Source organism: Scyliorhinus torazame, chromosome 4, assembly GCF_047496885.1.
Source record: "Scyliorhinus torazame isolate Kashiwa2021f chromosome 4, sScyTor2.1, whole genome shotgun sequence".
NCBI lineage: Eukaryota > Metazoa > Chordata > Chondrichthyes > Carcharhiniformes > Scyliorhinidae > Scyliorhinus > Scyliorhinus torazame.
In genome coordinates this window covers 181,377,721-181,392,250 of record NC_092710.1, presented here as the reverse complement: position 1 = coordinate 181,392,250, position 14,530 = coordinate 181,377,721, and the positions used below count along the sequence as shown (strand labels likewise).

The 14,530-nt window shown below is 61.6% G+C and overlaps 1 protein-coding gene across 2 annotated transcripts in view; it reads left to right on the top strand.

Moving 5' to 3' along the window:
* Positions 1-1,614: 1,614 nt before the first annotated feature.
* The window catches only part of LOC140410622 (microtubule-associated protein RP/EB family member 3-like), a 222,307-nt gene continuing 209,391 nt past the window's right edge, over positions 1,615-14,530 (top strand). For both annotated transcript variants that reach the window (XM_072498937.1, XM_072498938.1), the window contains exon 1: positions 1,615-1,765. The gene's annotated coding sequence lies outside the window, so the exon portion shown is untranslated. The remainder of the gene's footprint in view (positions 1,766-14,530) is intronic.

The following is a 14,530-nucleotide window of genomic DNA, read 5'->3' as shown; positions in this document are numbered from 1 at the left end:
TCGCCAGCGCGAAGAGCAGGGGGGATAAGCGACACCCCGTCTCATCCCTCGGTGCAGCCGAAAGTACTCGGACCTCCTCCTATTTGTGGCCACACTCGCCATCGGGACCTCATGCAACAGCCGAACCCACCTCACGAACTCCGCCCCAAACCCCTTCAGCACCTCCCACAGGTACCCCCACTCTACCCTATCACAGGCTTTCTCAGCGTCCATCGCCACCACTATCTCCACCTCCCCCTCCCTCGCCGGCATCATGATAACGTTCAAAAGCCTCCGCACATTTGCGTTCAACTGCCTCCCCTTCACAAACCCCATCTGGTCTTCATGGATGATCTGCGGCACACAATCCTCAATCCTCGTGGCTAAGACCTTCGCCAGCACCTTGGCATCTGCATTTAGCACGGAAAATTCCATTTGCCTTCTAGAGGGGTCAATTACTAGGGGGCATAGGTTTAAGGTGAGAGGGGCAAGGTTTAGAGTAGATGTACGAGGCAAGTTTTTTACGCAGAGGGTAGTGGGTGCCTGGAACTCGCTACCGGAGGAGGTGGTGGAAGCAGGGACGATAGTGACATTTAAAGGGCATCTTGACAAATACATGAATAGGATGGGAATAGAGGGATACGGTCCCAGGAAGTGTAGAAGATTGTAGTTTAGTCGGGCAGCATGGTCGGCACGGGCTTGGAGGGCCGAAGGGCCTGTTCCTGTGCTGTACATTTCTTTGTTCTTTGTTCTTTAATCACCTGTTGCACCTGTAAACCAACTTTTTGCGACTCATGCACTAGCACACCCAGGTCACTCTGCACAGCAGCATGTTTTAATATTCTATCATTTAAATAATCCCTTTTGCTGTTATTCCTACCAAAATGGATAAGCTCTGTAATTGTTTAACCTCCTTCAACCTCTTCCCCCTCCCTTTCCTCGTAATAATAATCTTTATTGGCATCACAAGTCGGCTTACATTAATACTGCAATGAAGTTACTGTGAAAGTCCCCTAGTGGCCACACCTGTTCAGGTACAGAGGGGGAATTCACCTAACAGTCTTTTGGGACTTGTGGGAGGAAACCGGAGCACCCGGAGGAAACCCGCAGACACAGGGAGAACGTGTAGACTCCACACAGACAGCGATCCAAGCCGGGAATCGAACCTGGAGCTGTGAAGTAACAGTGCTAACCACTCTGCTGCCGATCTGACAAGGCATTTGGTCATCTGCTCAAATAACACTTTTGTAGCTCAGCGTTGTATCTTGTTTGATAATATAGCGGCGAAGGGCCTTGGGCCATTTCTTTCGTTAAAAGTACCATATACAAGTTGTTGAAATGACTGGGGAGGACTGGGCGATCCGATCGCCTTGGCATATGCCGTACACCGCTGTCAGATGGACAAGTGCAGATTACAACAACCATTTAAGCAGCGTGGTATGCTGACAGACGCTGAGCGTGGATTTTATTCGATCAATTTAGTTTTCATTGCACACACCATTATTAATGCGCTGCCCTGTGGACGCTGCAGAGTCTGCGCCCCGCCCCCACGGCCCTGGAGCAACACTGCAGCATTCGAGGCCCCGCCCCTCCGGCCCAATGTGCGCAGGCGCAGTGTGGCAGCGCACGGGGCCGCGCCCCCTCCGGCCCAGTGTGCGCAGGCGCAGGATGCAGTGGTCGGAGCCACGCCCCCTCTGGATCGCTGTGCGCACGCGCAGTACGGCTTCGGTGCGTTGCGTTGATTGGAGCGAGCGGCCTGATAGCGGCTCCAGACCCGCGGCACAGGGTGAGTAGCGGGTCTTCCGGTCCTAAACCGTCCCCATCTCTCCCAAAAACACGAGCAGCAGGAGGCCGCTGTGCCTTCTCCCCAGTGGTAACGGGTGTTATGTAGCCGGACTCCCTCGCGCTGGGGGAGCGGAGCCGCGGCTCGGGTTTCGGTTCAAATTAAAATTCTGTTTCGAACCAAACGGCAGCTTTCCGCGTCCAGCTCAGTCCATCCGCCAACCAGCAAACACCGGGTTAAAACAGGCAACATTCGCCCTGTCCTCTCCCCACAGCTCTGACAACTAATTCTACCCTCACGTCCCCCCTCTGTGTAAACCCCCCCCCCCCGTCCCCCCCTCTGTGTAACCCCCCCCGTCCCCCCCTCTGTGTAACCCCCCCCATCCCCCCCTCTGTGTAACCCCCCCCGTCCCCCCCTCTGTGTAACCCCCCCCGTCCCCCCCTCTGTGTAACCCCCCCCATCCCCCCCTCTGTGTAACCCCCCCCGTCCCCCCCTCTGTGTAAACCCCCCTCTGTGTAAACCCCCCCCCGTCCCCCCCTCTGTGTAAACCCCCCGTCCCCCCCTCTGTGTAAACCCCCCCCCCGTCCCCCCCTCTGTGTAAACCCCCCCGTCCGCCCCTCTGTGTAAACCCCCCCCCCCGTCCCCCCCTCTGTGTAAACCCCCCGTCCCCCCCTCTGTGTAACCCCCCCCGTCCCCCCCTCTGTGTAACCCCCCCGTCCCCCCCTCTGTGTAAACCCCCCCCCCCCCCTCTGTGTAAACCCCCCCCCGTCCCCCCCTCTGTGTAACCCCCCCGTCCCCCCCTCTGTGTAAACCCCCCCCGTCCCCCCCTCTGTGTAAACCCCCCCCGTCCCCCTCTGTGTAACCCCCCCGTCCCCCCCTCTGTGTAAACCCCCCCCCCCCCCTCTGTGTAAACCCCCCCCCCCCCTCTGTGTAAACCCCCCCCCCCGGCCCCCCCCTCTGTGTAACCCCCCGTCCCCCCTCTGTGTAACCCCCCCGTCCCCCCTCTGTGTAACCCCCCCGTCCCCCCTCTGTGTAACCCCCCCCGTCCCCCCTCTGTGTAACCCCCCCGTCCCCCCTCTGTGTAACCCCCCCGTCCCCCCCTCTGTGTAACCCCCCGTCCCCCCTCTGTGTAACCCCCCGTCCCCCCTCTGTGTAACCCCCCCGTCCCCCCCTCTGTGTAACCCCCCCGTCCCCCCCTCTGTGTAACCCCCCGTCCCCCCTCTGTGTAACCCCCCGTCCCCCCTCTGTGTAACCCCCCCGTCCCCCCTCTGTGTAACCCCCCCGTCCCCCCCTCCGTGTAACCCCCGTCCCCCCTCTGTGTAACCCCCGTCCCCCCTCTGTGTAACCCCCGTCCCCCCTCTGTGTAACCCCCCGTCCCCCCTCTGTGTAACCCCCCCGTCCCCCCTCTGTGTAACCCCCCCGTCCCCCCTCTGTGTAACCCCCCCGTCCCCCCCACTGTGTAACCCCCCCGTCCCCCCCTCTGTGTAACCCCCCCGTCCCCCCCTCTGTGTAACCCCCCCGTCCCCCCCTCTGTGTAACCCCCCCGTCCCCCCCTCTGTGTAACCCCCCCGTCCCCCCCTCTGTGTAACCCCCCCGTCCCCCCCTCTGTGTAACCCCCCCGTCCCCCCCTCTGTGTAACCCCCCCGTCCCCCCCTCTGTGTAACCCCCCCGTCCCCCCCTCTGTGTAACCCCCCCGTCCCCCCCTCTGTGTAACCTCCCCCGTCCCCCCCTCTGTGTAACCTCCCCCGTCCCCCCCCTCTGTGTAACCCCCCGTCCCCCCTCTGTTTAACCCCCCCGTCCCCCCCTCTGTGTAACCCCCCCCGTCCCCCCCTCTGTGTAACCCCCCCGTCCCCCCCTCTGTGTAACCCCCCCCGTCCCCCCCTCTGTGTAACCCCCCCGTCCCCCCCTCTGTGTAACCCCCCGTCCCCCCTCTGTAACCCCCCGTCCCCCCTCTGTGTAACCCCCCCGTCCCCCCTCTGTGTAACCCCCCCGTCCCCCCCTCTGTGTAACCCCCCCGTCCCCCCCTCTGTGTAACCTCCCCGTCCCCCCCTCTGTGTAACCTCCCCCGTCCCCCCCTCTGTGTAACCCCCCGTCCCCCCTCTGTGTAACCCCCCGTCCCCCCTCTGTGTAACCCCCCGTCCCCCCTCTGTGTAACCCCCCCGTCCCCCCCTCTGTGTAACCCCCCCCGTCCCCCCCTCTGTGTAACCCCCCGTCCCCCCTCTGTGTAACCCCCCCGTCCCCCCCTCTGTGTAACCCCCCCCGTCCCCCCCTCTGTGTAACCACCCCGTCCCCCCCTCTGTGTAACCCCCCCTCCCCCCCACTGTGTAACCTCCCCCGTCCCCCCCTCTGTGTAACCCCCCCCGTCCCCCCCTCTGTGTAACCCCCCCGTCCCCCCCTCTGTGTAACGCCCCCATCCCCCCCTCTGTGTAACCCCCCCCGTCCCCCCTCTGTGTAACCCCCCCGTCCCCCCTCTGTGTAACCCCCCCGTCCCCCCTCTGTGTAACCCCCCCGTCCCCCCTCTGTGTAACCCCCCCCGTCCCCCCCTCTGTGTAACCCCCCCGTCCCCCCCTCTGTGTAACCCCCCCGTCCCCCCCTCTGTGTAACCCCCCCGTCCCCCCCTCTGTGTAACCCCCCCGTCCCCCCTCTGTGTAACCCCCCCCGTCCCCCCCTCTGTGTAACCCCCCCGTCCCCCCCTCTGTGTAACCCCCCCGTCCCCCCCTCTGTGTAACACCCCCCCGTCCCCCCCTCTGTGTAACCCCCCCGCCCCCCCCTCTGTGTAACCCCCCCCGTCCCCCCTCTGTGTAACCCCCCCCAGTCCCCCCCTCTGTGTAACCCCCCCGTCCCCCCCTCTGTGTAACCCCCCCCCGTCCCCCCCTCTGTGTAACCCCCCCGTCCCCCTCTGTGTCAACCCCCCGTCCCCCTCTGTGTAAACCCCCCAACCCCTCCTCTGTGTAACCCCCCCTCTGTGTAACCCCCCCCGTCCCCCCCTCTGTGTAACCCCCCCGTCCCCCCCTCTGTGTAACCCCCCCGTCCCCCCCTCTATGTAACCCCCCCGTCCCCCCCTCTGTGTAACCCCCCCCCGTCCCCCCCTCTGTGTAACCCGTCCCCCCCTCTGTGTAACCCCCCCCCTCTGTGTAACCCCCCCGTCCCCCCCTCTGTGTAACCCCCCCGTGCCCCCCCTCTGTGTAACCCCCCCGTGCCCCCCTCTGTGTACCCCCCGTCCCCCTCTGTGTAACCCCCGTCCCCCTCTGTGTAACCCCCCCGTCACCCCCTCTGTGTAGTCCCCCCCTCTGTGTAATCCCACCGTCCCTCCTCTGTGTAAACCCCCCGTCCCCCTCTGTAAACCCCCCTGTCCCCCTCTGTGTAAACCCCCCTGTCCCCCTCTGTGTAAACCCCCCTGTCCCCCTCTGTGTAAACCCCCCTGTCCCCCTCTGTGTAAACCCCCCTGTCCCCCTCTGTGTAAACCCCCCTCCCCCCCTCTGTGTAACCCCCCGTCCCCCCTCTGTGTAACCCCCCCGTCCCCCCTCTGTGTAACCCCCCCGTCCCCCCCTCTGTGTAACCACCCCGTCCCCCCCTCTGTGTAACCCCCCCTCCCCCCCTCTGTGTAACCTCCCCCGTCCCCCCCTCTGTGTAACCCCCCCCGTCCCCCCCTCTGTGTAACCCCCCCGTCCCCCCCTCTGTGTAACCCCCCCATCCCCCCCTCTGTGTAACCCCCCCCGTCCCCCCTCTGTGTAACCCCCCCGTCCCCCCTCTGTGTAACCCCCCCGTCCCCCCTCTGTGTAACCCCCCCGTCCCCCCTCTGTGTAACCCCCCCGTCCCCCCTCTGTGTAACCCCCCCGCCCCCCCCTCTGTGTAACCCCCCCCGTCCCCCCCTCTGTGTAACCCCCCCCGTCCCCCCCTCTGTGTAACCCCCCCGTCCCCTCCTCTGTGTAACCCCCCCCCGTCCCCCCCTCTGTGTAACCCCCCCGTCCCCCTCTGTGTCAACCCCCCGTCCCCCTCTGTGTAAACCCCCCAACCCCCCCTCTGTGTAACCCCCCCTCTGTGTAACCCCCCCCGTCCCCCCCTCTGTGTAACCCCCCCGTCCCCCCCTCTGTGTAACCCCCCCCGTCCCCCCCTCTGTGTAACCCCCCCGTCCCCCCCTCTATGTAACCCCCCCGTCCCCCCCTCTGTGTAACCCCCCCCCGTCCCCCCCTCTGTGTAACCCCCCCGTCCCCCCCTCTGTGTAACCCCCCCCCCCCCCCCCTCTGTGTAACCCCCCCGTCCCCCTCTGTGTCAACCCCCCGTCCCCCTCTGTGTAAACCCCCCAACCCCCCCTCTGTGTAACCCCCCCTCTGTGTAACCCCCCCGTCCCCCCCTCTGTGTAACCCCCCCGTCCCCCCCTCTGTGTAACCCCCCCCGTCCCCCCCTCTGTGTAACCCCCCCGTCCCCCCCTCTATGTAACCCCCCCGTCCCCCCCTCTGTGTAACCCCCCCCCGTCCCCCCCTCTGTGTAACCCCCCCCCGTCCCCCCCTCTGTGTAACCCCCCCGTCCCCCTCTGTGTCAACCCCCCGTCCCCCTCTGTGTAAACCCCCCAACCCCCCCTCTGTGTAACCCCCCCTCTGTGTAACCCCCCCCGTCCCCCCCTCTGTGTAACCCCCCCGTCCCCCCCTCTGTGTAACCCCCCCCGTGCCCCCCCTCTGTGTAACCCCCCCGTGCCCCCCCTCTGTGTAACCCCCCCGTGCCCCCCTCTGTGTACCCCCCGTCCCCCTCTGTGTAACCCCCGTCCCCCTCTGTGTAACCCCCCCGTCACCCCCTCTGTGTAGTCCCCCCCTCTGTGTAATCCCACCGTCCCTCCTCTGTGTAAACCCCCCGTCCCCCTCTGGAAACCCCCCTGTCCCCCTCTGTGTAAACCCCCCTGTCCCCCTCTGTGTAAACCCCCCTGTCCCCCTCTGTGTAAACCCCCCTGTCCCCCTCTGTGTAAACCCCCCTGTCCCCCTCTGTGTAAACCCCCCTCCCCCCCTCTGTGTAAAACCCCCGTCCCCCCTCTGTGTAACCCCCCCGACCTCCCCTCTGTGTAAACCCCCCACCCCCTCTGTGTAAACCCCCCACCCCCTCTGTGTAAACCCCCCTGTCCCCCTCTGTGTAAACCCCCCTCCCCCCTCTGTGTAAAACTCCCGTTCCCCCCTCTGTGTAACCCCCCGTCCCCCCCCTGTGTAAACCCCCCACCCCCTCTGTGTATCCCCCCTCTGTGTAACCCCCCCGTCCCCCCTCTGTGTAACCCCCGTCCCCCCTCTATGTAACTCCACCGTCCCCCCCTCTGTGTAACCCCCCCGTGCCCCCCTCTGTGTACCCCCCGTCCCCCTCTGTGTAACCCCCGTCCCCCTCTGTGTAACCCCCCCGTCCCCCCCTCAGTGTAGTCCCCCCCTCTGTGTAATCCCCCCGTCCCTCCTCTGTGTAAACCCTCCACTCCCTCTGTGTAAACCCCCCGTCCCCCTCTGTAAACCCCCCTGTCCCCCTCTGTGTAAACCCCCCTGTCCCCCTCTGTGTAAACCCCCCTGTCCCCCTCTGTGTAAACCCCCCTGTCCCCCTCTGTGTAAACCCCCCTGTCCCCCTCTGTGTAAACCCCCCTCCCCCCCTCTGTGTAAAACCCCCGTCCCCCCTCTGTGTAACCCCCCCGTCCTCCCCTCTGTGTAAACCCCCCACCTCCTCTGTGTAAACCCCCCACCCCCTCTGTGTAAACCCCCCTGTCCCCCTCTGTGTAAACCCCCCTGTCCCCCTCTGTGTAAACCCCCCTGTCCCCCTCTGTGTAAACCCCCCTCCCCCCCTCTGTGTAACCCCCCGTCCCCCCTCTGTGTAACCCCCCCGTCCCCCCTCTGTGTAACCCCCCCGTCCCCCCCTCTGTGTAACCACCCCGTCCCCCCCTCTGTGTAACCCCCCCTCCCCCCTCTGTGTAACCTCCCCCGTCCCCCCCTCTGTGTAACCCCCCCCCGTCCCCCCCTCTGTGTAACCCCCCCCGTCCCCCCCTCTGTGTAACCCCCCCATCCCCCCCTCTGTGTAACCCCCCCCCGTCCCCCCTCTGTGTAACCCCCCCGTCCCCCCTCTGTGTAACCCCCCCGTCCCCCCTCTGTGTAACCCCCCCGTCCCCCCTCTGTGTAACCCCCCCGCCCCCCCCTCTGTGTAACCCCCCCCCGTCCCCCCCTCTGTGTAACCCCCCCCGTCCCCCCCTCTGTGTAACCCCCCCGTCCCCCCCTCTGTGTAACCCCCCCCGTCCCCCCCTCTGTGTAACCCCCCCGTCCCCCTCTGTGTCAACCCCCCGTCCCCCTCTGTGTAAACCCCCCAACCCCCCCTCTGTGTAACCCCCCCTCTGTGTAACCCCCCCGTCCCCCCCTCTGTGTAACCCCCCCGTCCCCCCCTCTGTGTAACCCCCCCCGTCCCCCCCTCTGTGTAACCCCCCCGTCCCCCCCTCTATGTAACCCCCCCGTCCCCCCCTCTGTGTAACCCCCCCCCGTCCCCCCCTCTGTGTAACCCCCCCGTCCCCCCCTCTGTGTAACCCCCCCCCCCCCCTCTGTGTAACCCCCCCGTCCCCCTCTGTGTCAACCCCCCGTCCCCCTCTGTGTAAACCCCCCAACCCCCCCTCTGTGTAACCCCCCCTCTGTGTAACCCCCCCGTCCCCCCCTCTGTGTAACCCCCCCGTCCCCCCCTCTGTGTAACCCCCCCCGTCCCCCCCTCTGTGTAACCCCCCCGTCCCCCCCTCTATGTAACCCCCCCGTCCCCCCCTCTGTGTAACCCCCCCCCCGTCCCCCCCTCTGTGTAACCCCCCCCTCTGTGTAACCCCCCCCTCTGTGTAACCCCCCCCTCTGTGTAACCCCCCCGTCCCCCCCTCTGTGTAACCCCCCCGTGCCCCCCCTCTGTGTAACCCCCCCGTGCCCCCCTCTGTGTACCCCCCGTCCCCCTCTGTGTAACCCCCGTCCCCCTCTGTGTAACCCCCCCGTCACCCCCTCTGTGTAGTCACCCCCTCTGTGTAATCCCACCGTCCCTCCTCTGTGTAAACCCCCCGTCCCCCTCTGTAAACCCCCCTGTCCCCCTCTGTGTAAACCCCCCTGTCCCCCTCTGTGTAAACCCCCCTGTCCCCCTCTGTGTAAACCCCCCTGTCCCCCTCTGTGTAAACCCCCCTCCCCCCCTCTGTGTAAAACCCCCGTCCCCCCTCTGTGTAACCCCCCCGACCTCCCCTCTGTGTAAACCCCCCACCCCCTCTGTGTAAACCCCCCACCCCCTCTGTGTAAACCCCCCTGTCCCCCTCTGTGTAAACCCCCCTCCCCCCTCTGTGTAAAACTCCCGTTCCCCCCTCTGTGTAACCCCCCGTCCCCCCCCTGTGTAAACCCCCCACCCCCTCTGTGTATCCCCCCCGTCCCCCCTCTGTGTAACCCCCGTCCCCCCTCTGTGTAACTCCACCGTCCCCCCCTCTGTGTAACCCCCCCGTGCCCCCCTGTGTACCCCCCGTCCCCCTCTGTGTAACCCCCGTCCCCCTCTGTGTAACCCCCCCGTCCCCCCCTCTGTGTAGTCCCCCCCTCTGTGTAATCCCCCCGTCCCTCCTCTGTGTAAACCCTCCACTCCCTCTGTGTAAACCCCCCGTCCCCCTCTGTAAACCCCCCTGTCCCCCTCTGTGTAAACCCCCCTGTCCCCCTCTGTGTAAACCCCCCTGTCCCCCTCTGTGTAAACCCCCCTGTCCCCCTCTGTGTAAACCCCCCTGTCCCCCTCTGTGTAAACCCCCCTCCCCCCCTCTGTGTAAAACCCCCGTCCCCCCTCTGTGTAACCCCCCCGTCCTCCCCTCTGTGTAAACCCCCCACCTCCTCTGTGTAAACCCCCCTGTCCCCCTCTGTGTAAACCCCCCTCCCCCCTCTGTGTAAAACTCCCGTTCCCCCCTCTGTGTAACCCCCCGTCCCCCCCCTGTGTAAACCCCCCACCCCCTCTGTGTATCCCCCCTCTGTGTAACCCCCCCGTCCCCCCTCTGTGTAACCCCTGTCCCCCCTCTGTGTAACTCCACCGTCCCCCCCTCTGTGTAACCCCCCCGTCTGCCCCTCTGTGTAACCCCCCGCCCCCCCTCTGTGTAACCCCCCCGTCCCCTCTGTGTAACCCCCCCGTACCCCCCTCTGTGTAACCCCCCTGTCTCCCCTCTGTGTAATCCTTCCCGTCCCCCTCTGTGTGATCCTCCCCGTCCACCTCTGTGTAAATCCCCCCCTCTGTGTAACCCCCCCCGTCCCCCCCCCCGTCCCCCCCCTCTGTGTAACCCCCCCCGTCCCCCTCTGTGTAAACCCTTCACCCCCTCTGTGTAATCCTCCCTGTCCCCCTCTGTGTAAACCCCCCACCCCCTCTGTGTAATCCCCGTCCCCTCTGTGTAAACCCCCCACCCCCTCTGTGTAAACCCCACCCCCTCTGTGTAAACCCCCCACCCCCTCTGTGTAAACCCCCCACCCCCTCTGTGTAAACCCCCCACCCCCTCTGTGTAAACCCCCCACCCCCTCTGTGTAAATCCCCCACCCCCTCTGTGTAAATCCCCCACCCCCTCTGTGTAACCCCCCCTGTCCCCCGCCTCTGTGTAACCCCCCCGTCCCCCCCTCTGTAATCCCCCTGTCACCCCTCTGTGTAATCCTCCCCGTCCTCCCCTCTGTGATCCTCCCCGTCCCCCTCTGTGTGATCCTCCCCGTCCCCCTCTGTGTAATCCTCCCCGTCCCCCCTCTGTGTAATCCTCCCCATCCCCCTCTGTGTGATCCTCCCCGTCCCCCTCTGTGTGATCCTCCCCGTCCTCCCCTCTGTGTAAACCCCCCCCGTCCCCCTTTGTGTAAACCCCCGTCCCCCCTCTGTGTAGCCCCCCCGTCCCCCTCTGTGTAATCCTCCCCATCCCCCTCTGTGTAATCCTCCCCGTCCCCCTCTGTGTAACCCCCCGTCCCCCTCTGTGTAATCCACCCGTTCCACCTCTGTGTAACCCCCCCACGTCCCCCTCTGTGTAATCCCCCCGTCCCCCTCTGTGTAATTCTCCCCGTCCCCCTCTGTGTAACCCCCCCCCCACCTCCGTCCCCTGACCTCCCCTCTGTGTGATCCTCCCCGTCCCCCTCTGTGTGATCCTCCCCGTCCCCCTCTGTGTAATCCCCCCGTCCCCCCCTCTGTGTAATCCTCCCCGTCCTCCTCTGTGTTATCCTCCCCGTCCCCCTCTGTGTGATCCTCCCAGTCCCCCTCTGTGTGATCCTCCCCGTCCCCCTCTGTGTTATCCTCCCCGTCCCCCTCTGTGTGATCCTCCCAGTCCCCCTCTGTGTGATCCTCCCCGTCACCCTCTGTGTGAGCCTCCCCGTCCCCCTCTGTGTAATCCCCCCCGTCCCCCTCTGTGTAATCCCCCCCGCCCCCCTCTGTGTAATCCCCCCCCCCCGTCCCCCTCTGTTAAATCCCCCTGTCCCCCTCTGTGAAATCCCACTGTCCCCCTCTGTGAAATCCCCCCGTCCCCCTCTGTGTAACCCCCCCCCCCCCCGTCCCAATCTGTGTAAACCCCCCTACCCCCTCTGTAATCCTCCCCATCCCCCTCTGTGTAATCCTCCGCGTCCCCCTCTGTGTAATCCTCCGGGTCTCCCTCTCTGTAATCCGGGTCCCCCTCTGTGTAATCCTCCGCATCCCCCTCTGTGTAATCCTCCCCGTCCCCCTTTGTGTAATCCTCCCCCTCTGTGTAATCCTTCCCATCCCCCTCTGTGTAATCCTCCCCGTCACCCTCTGTGTAATCTTCCCCATCCCCCTCAGTGTAATCCCCCCGTCACCCTCTGTGTAATCCCCTCATCCCCCTCTGTGTAATCCACCCGCCCCCCTCTGTGTAATCCCCTCATCCCCCTCTGTGTAATCCCCTCTGTGTAATCCCCTCTGTCCCCCTCAGTGTAATCCTCCCCGTCCCCCTCTGTGTAACCCCCTCCGTCCCCCTCTGTGTAATCCCCTCCGTCCCCCTCTGTGTAATCCCCTCCGTCCCCCTCTGTGTAATCCTCCCCGTCCCCCTCTGTGTAATCCTCCCCGCCCACTCTGAAATCCTCCCCGTCCCCCTCTGTGTAATCCTCCCCATCCCCCTCTGTGTAATCCTCCCCATCCCCCTCTGTGTAATCCTCCCCGTCCCCCTCTGTCTGTAATCCTCCCCGTCCCCCTCTGTCTGTAATCCTCCCTGTCCAACTCTGTGTAATCCTCCCCGTCACCTCTGTGTAATATCCCCGTCCCCCTCATTTGGGATGTACAAAGTGGACAAAAAAGAATAATCCTAATCCCCAACTCCCGTTGTTCCAAACATTAGTAATTGTAGCACACAAGTAGGGGTTTTCCAGGAGACTGCTGGGCATGAGTTGCCCTATGATAACCATCTTGCCCCGCTCAAGTTGCCTCTGTTGCAGCTCCCAGGACCAGAACATCCTCTTCCTCAGTGGTGAAGGAATGGTAATGATCTAAGAAATGTTAATGAAATATTGGATGGCAATAATTTAAGAAATCCAATAAACTTGAAATGGAACTGAAATTTCATCCTGCTGGCAATTAGGCACAATCCCTGGTCAAATGGTAGCACAATGTTTAGCACTGTTGCTTCACAGCGCCAGGGTCCCAGGTTCGATTCCCGGCTTGGGTCACTGTGTGGAGTATGCACGTTGTCCCTGTGTTTGCGTGGGTTTCCTCTGGGTGCTCCCGTTTCCTCCCACAAATTCCGAAAGATGTGCTGTTAGGTAATTTGGACATTCTGAATTCTCTCTCCGTGTAACTGAACAGGCGCCGGAATGTGGGGACTAGGGGCTTTTCACAGTAACTTCATTGCTGTGTTAATGTAAGCCTACGTGACAATAATAAAGATTATTATTAAAAAGGATGTATTCTGTGGAGATATTTGAAATCCTGGAATATTTGGCTCATCCAATTTGTTTTACATGTTTTGGCCATTTGCAAAATAAGGACACCTGCAAGGACCTACAATTTCCTTGGTTGTCTCCAACTTACCGGTCTCTCTCTGTACCTGGGCTATCTATTGCAGTAGATTAGGCTTAACACATTTACTTGAGGTTTTTAAATTTATGAAGAGATTGGATAGTAATTTCCTATTTATTTGTTCTGGTCAGGGTGTTAATGAAAATAACTCGAATTATTTCAAATCCTCACTTAAATGTCATAGAGAGTTCAAAAGGCACTTCATCATGCAGAGAATTTGGAGTATTGAGTGATTTGTCACCAGAAGTATTTTAGGTAAGGTTGATTGTGTCTTTAAAACGGTGAGGAAGTTACAGAGTTGGGGCATTTGAACAGGGCAGTGAAATTTGTTTTGAATTGCTTTTGCAATGAACTGATATAGACAGTGGCCTAAATTGGCACTCCTATGCTGCAAGAGTTTGTGGTTTTAGGCAGTTAAATAGTACTCAGATACTGGTCAGGCAGTTATGTGGGCTTCTGCTCAGGAATGCCTTCATGGTTCTTCAGGAAAAGATATCGTTCTGAGAATTATTTTTACTTTAATTTTAAAATTCTATATTGTATTTTGCTCCTTAGCCCAGAATAGGAACATGCTGAACATAACAATTACACTAAGACACCTGAGTATGCTCAATCAGTGTCAAAATAGGGCAGAGTTGCTCAGTGGCTCAGTTGATAGCACTCTCGCCTCTGATTTAGAGGATTTGTGTTCCCTCCAAAGATTTGGGCACAAAAATCTAGGCTGCCATTCAGTGTAATATTCAGAGAGCTATCACTGAAGGCCCCACCTTCTAAACCTTGTACCTTGCCTGAAGTGTTTTGATACTTAGGTTAAAACACCACCAGTCAGCTCTCTCTCAAAAGGGAGAGCAGCCTATGGTCCTTGGATTATGGCAACCTTCAAGAGAGTTCTACACAGAGATATATCATCTTTTGCATAAGACTTTAAACTGGGGGCCTGACAGCTCTTTTGGATGGATGTAGAGATTCCATGGCACTATTTGAAAGCAGAGCTGAGAAGTTATCCTTGGTGTCCAGGTCAATATTTATCCCTTAAACAACATCAATATTGGTTGTTTACACACTGACATTTGTAAGTACTTGCTGTGCACAAATTAGCTGCTGTGTTTCCAATATTATTGGACCATAACTTCCTTGGAGTCAAGGGTCACATTGCGACTCCATGGCAAATTATCTTTGTGGATTTTCTTCTATGCCTGTCACGCCCGACCTTCGGATTCAGGCTGGATGAGATCCAAGCAACGCAGCTGCCCTCGAGGCCCAGCATCTGTGTCCAGCTCCTGCACAACGAAAGTGGTCAGGCCCCTTTTTCACTGCACAAGCTGCTGTAAACCAGGCAAGTTAAAGGCCCATTGAAATGAATAGTCCAGAGAGAAGGTAAGTGGAGAGGATTGGGGAGATGGGGTTCGGGACATATCGGTGAGGTGGGGGCGTCAGACCCTGGAGGGAAGATGGGGATGGGATGAAGGCGGGGGAGGGAGGAGGAGGTTGGACCTCGGTGGGGGTGGATGGGTGGGGAGTGGTGGGGGAGATCGGATCTGGCCTGTGGGATGGGGGAGTGGGAATGGGTGTATTTGGGGAAGCAGGAGTTCCGTGCAGGTGGGGGCAATTTGGGGAATACTGTCGGGGGGGGGGGGGGGGGGGCGTGAGGGGCGGGTCTAACCTTTTCCGAGTAACTATTGGTGTAATCCTTTTGGAACTATGCAACGTTTTTGATTTAAATCACATTTTCAGATGGTTCACAGCGCTGGGCAATTGCTCAGAGGAAGTTTGCGCATTGGGCTAATGCTGTGCAGA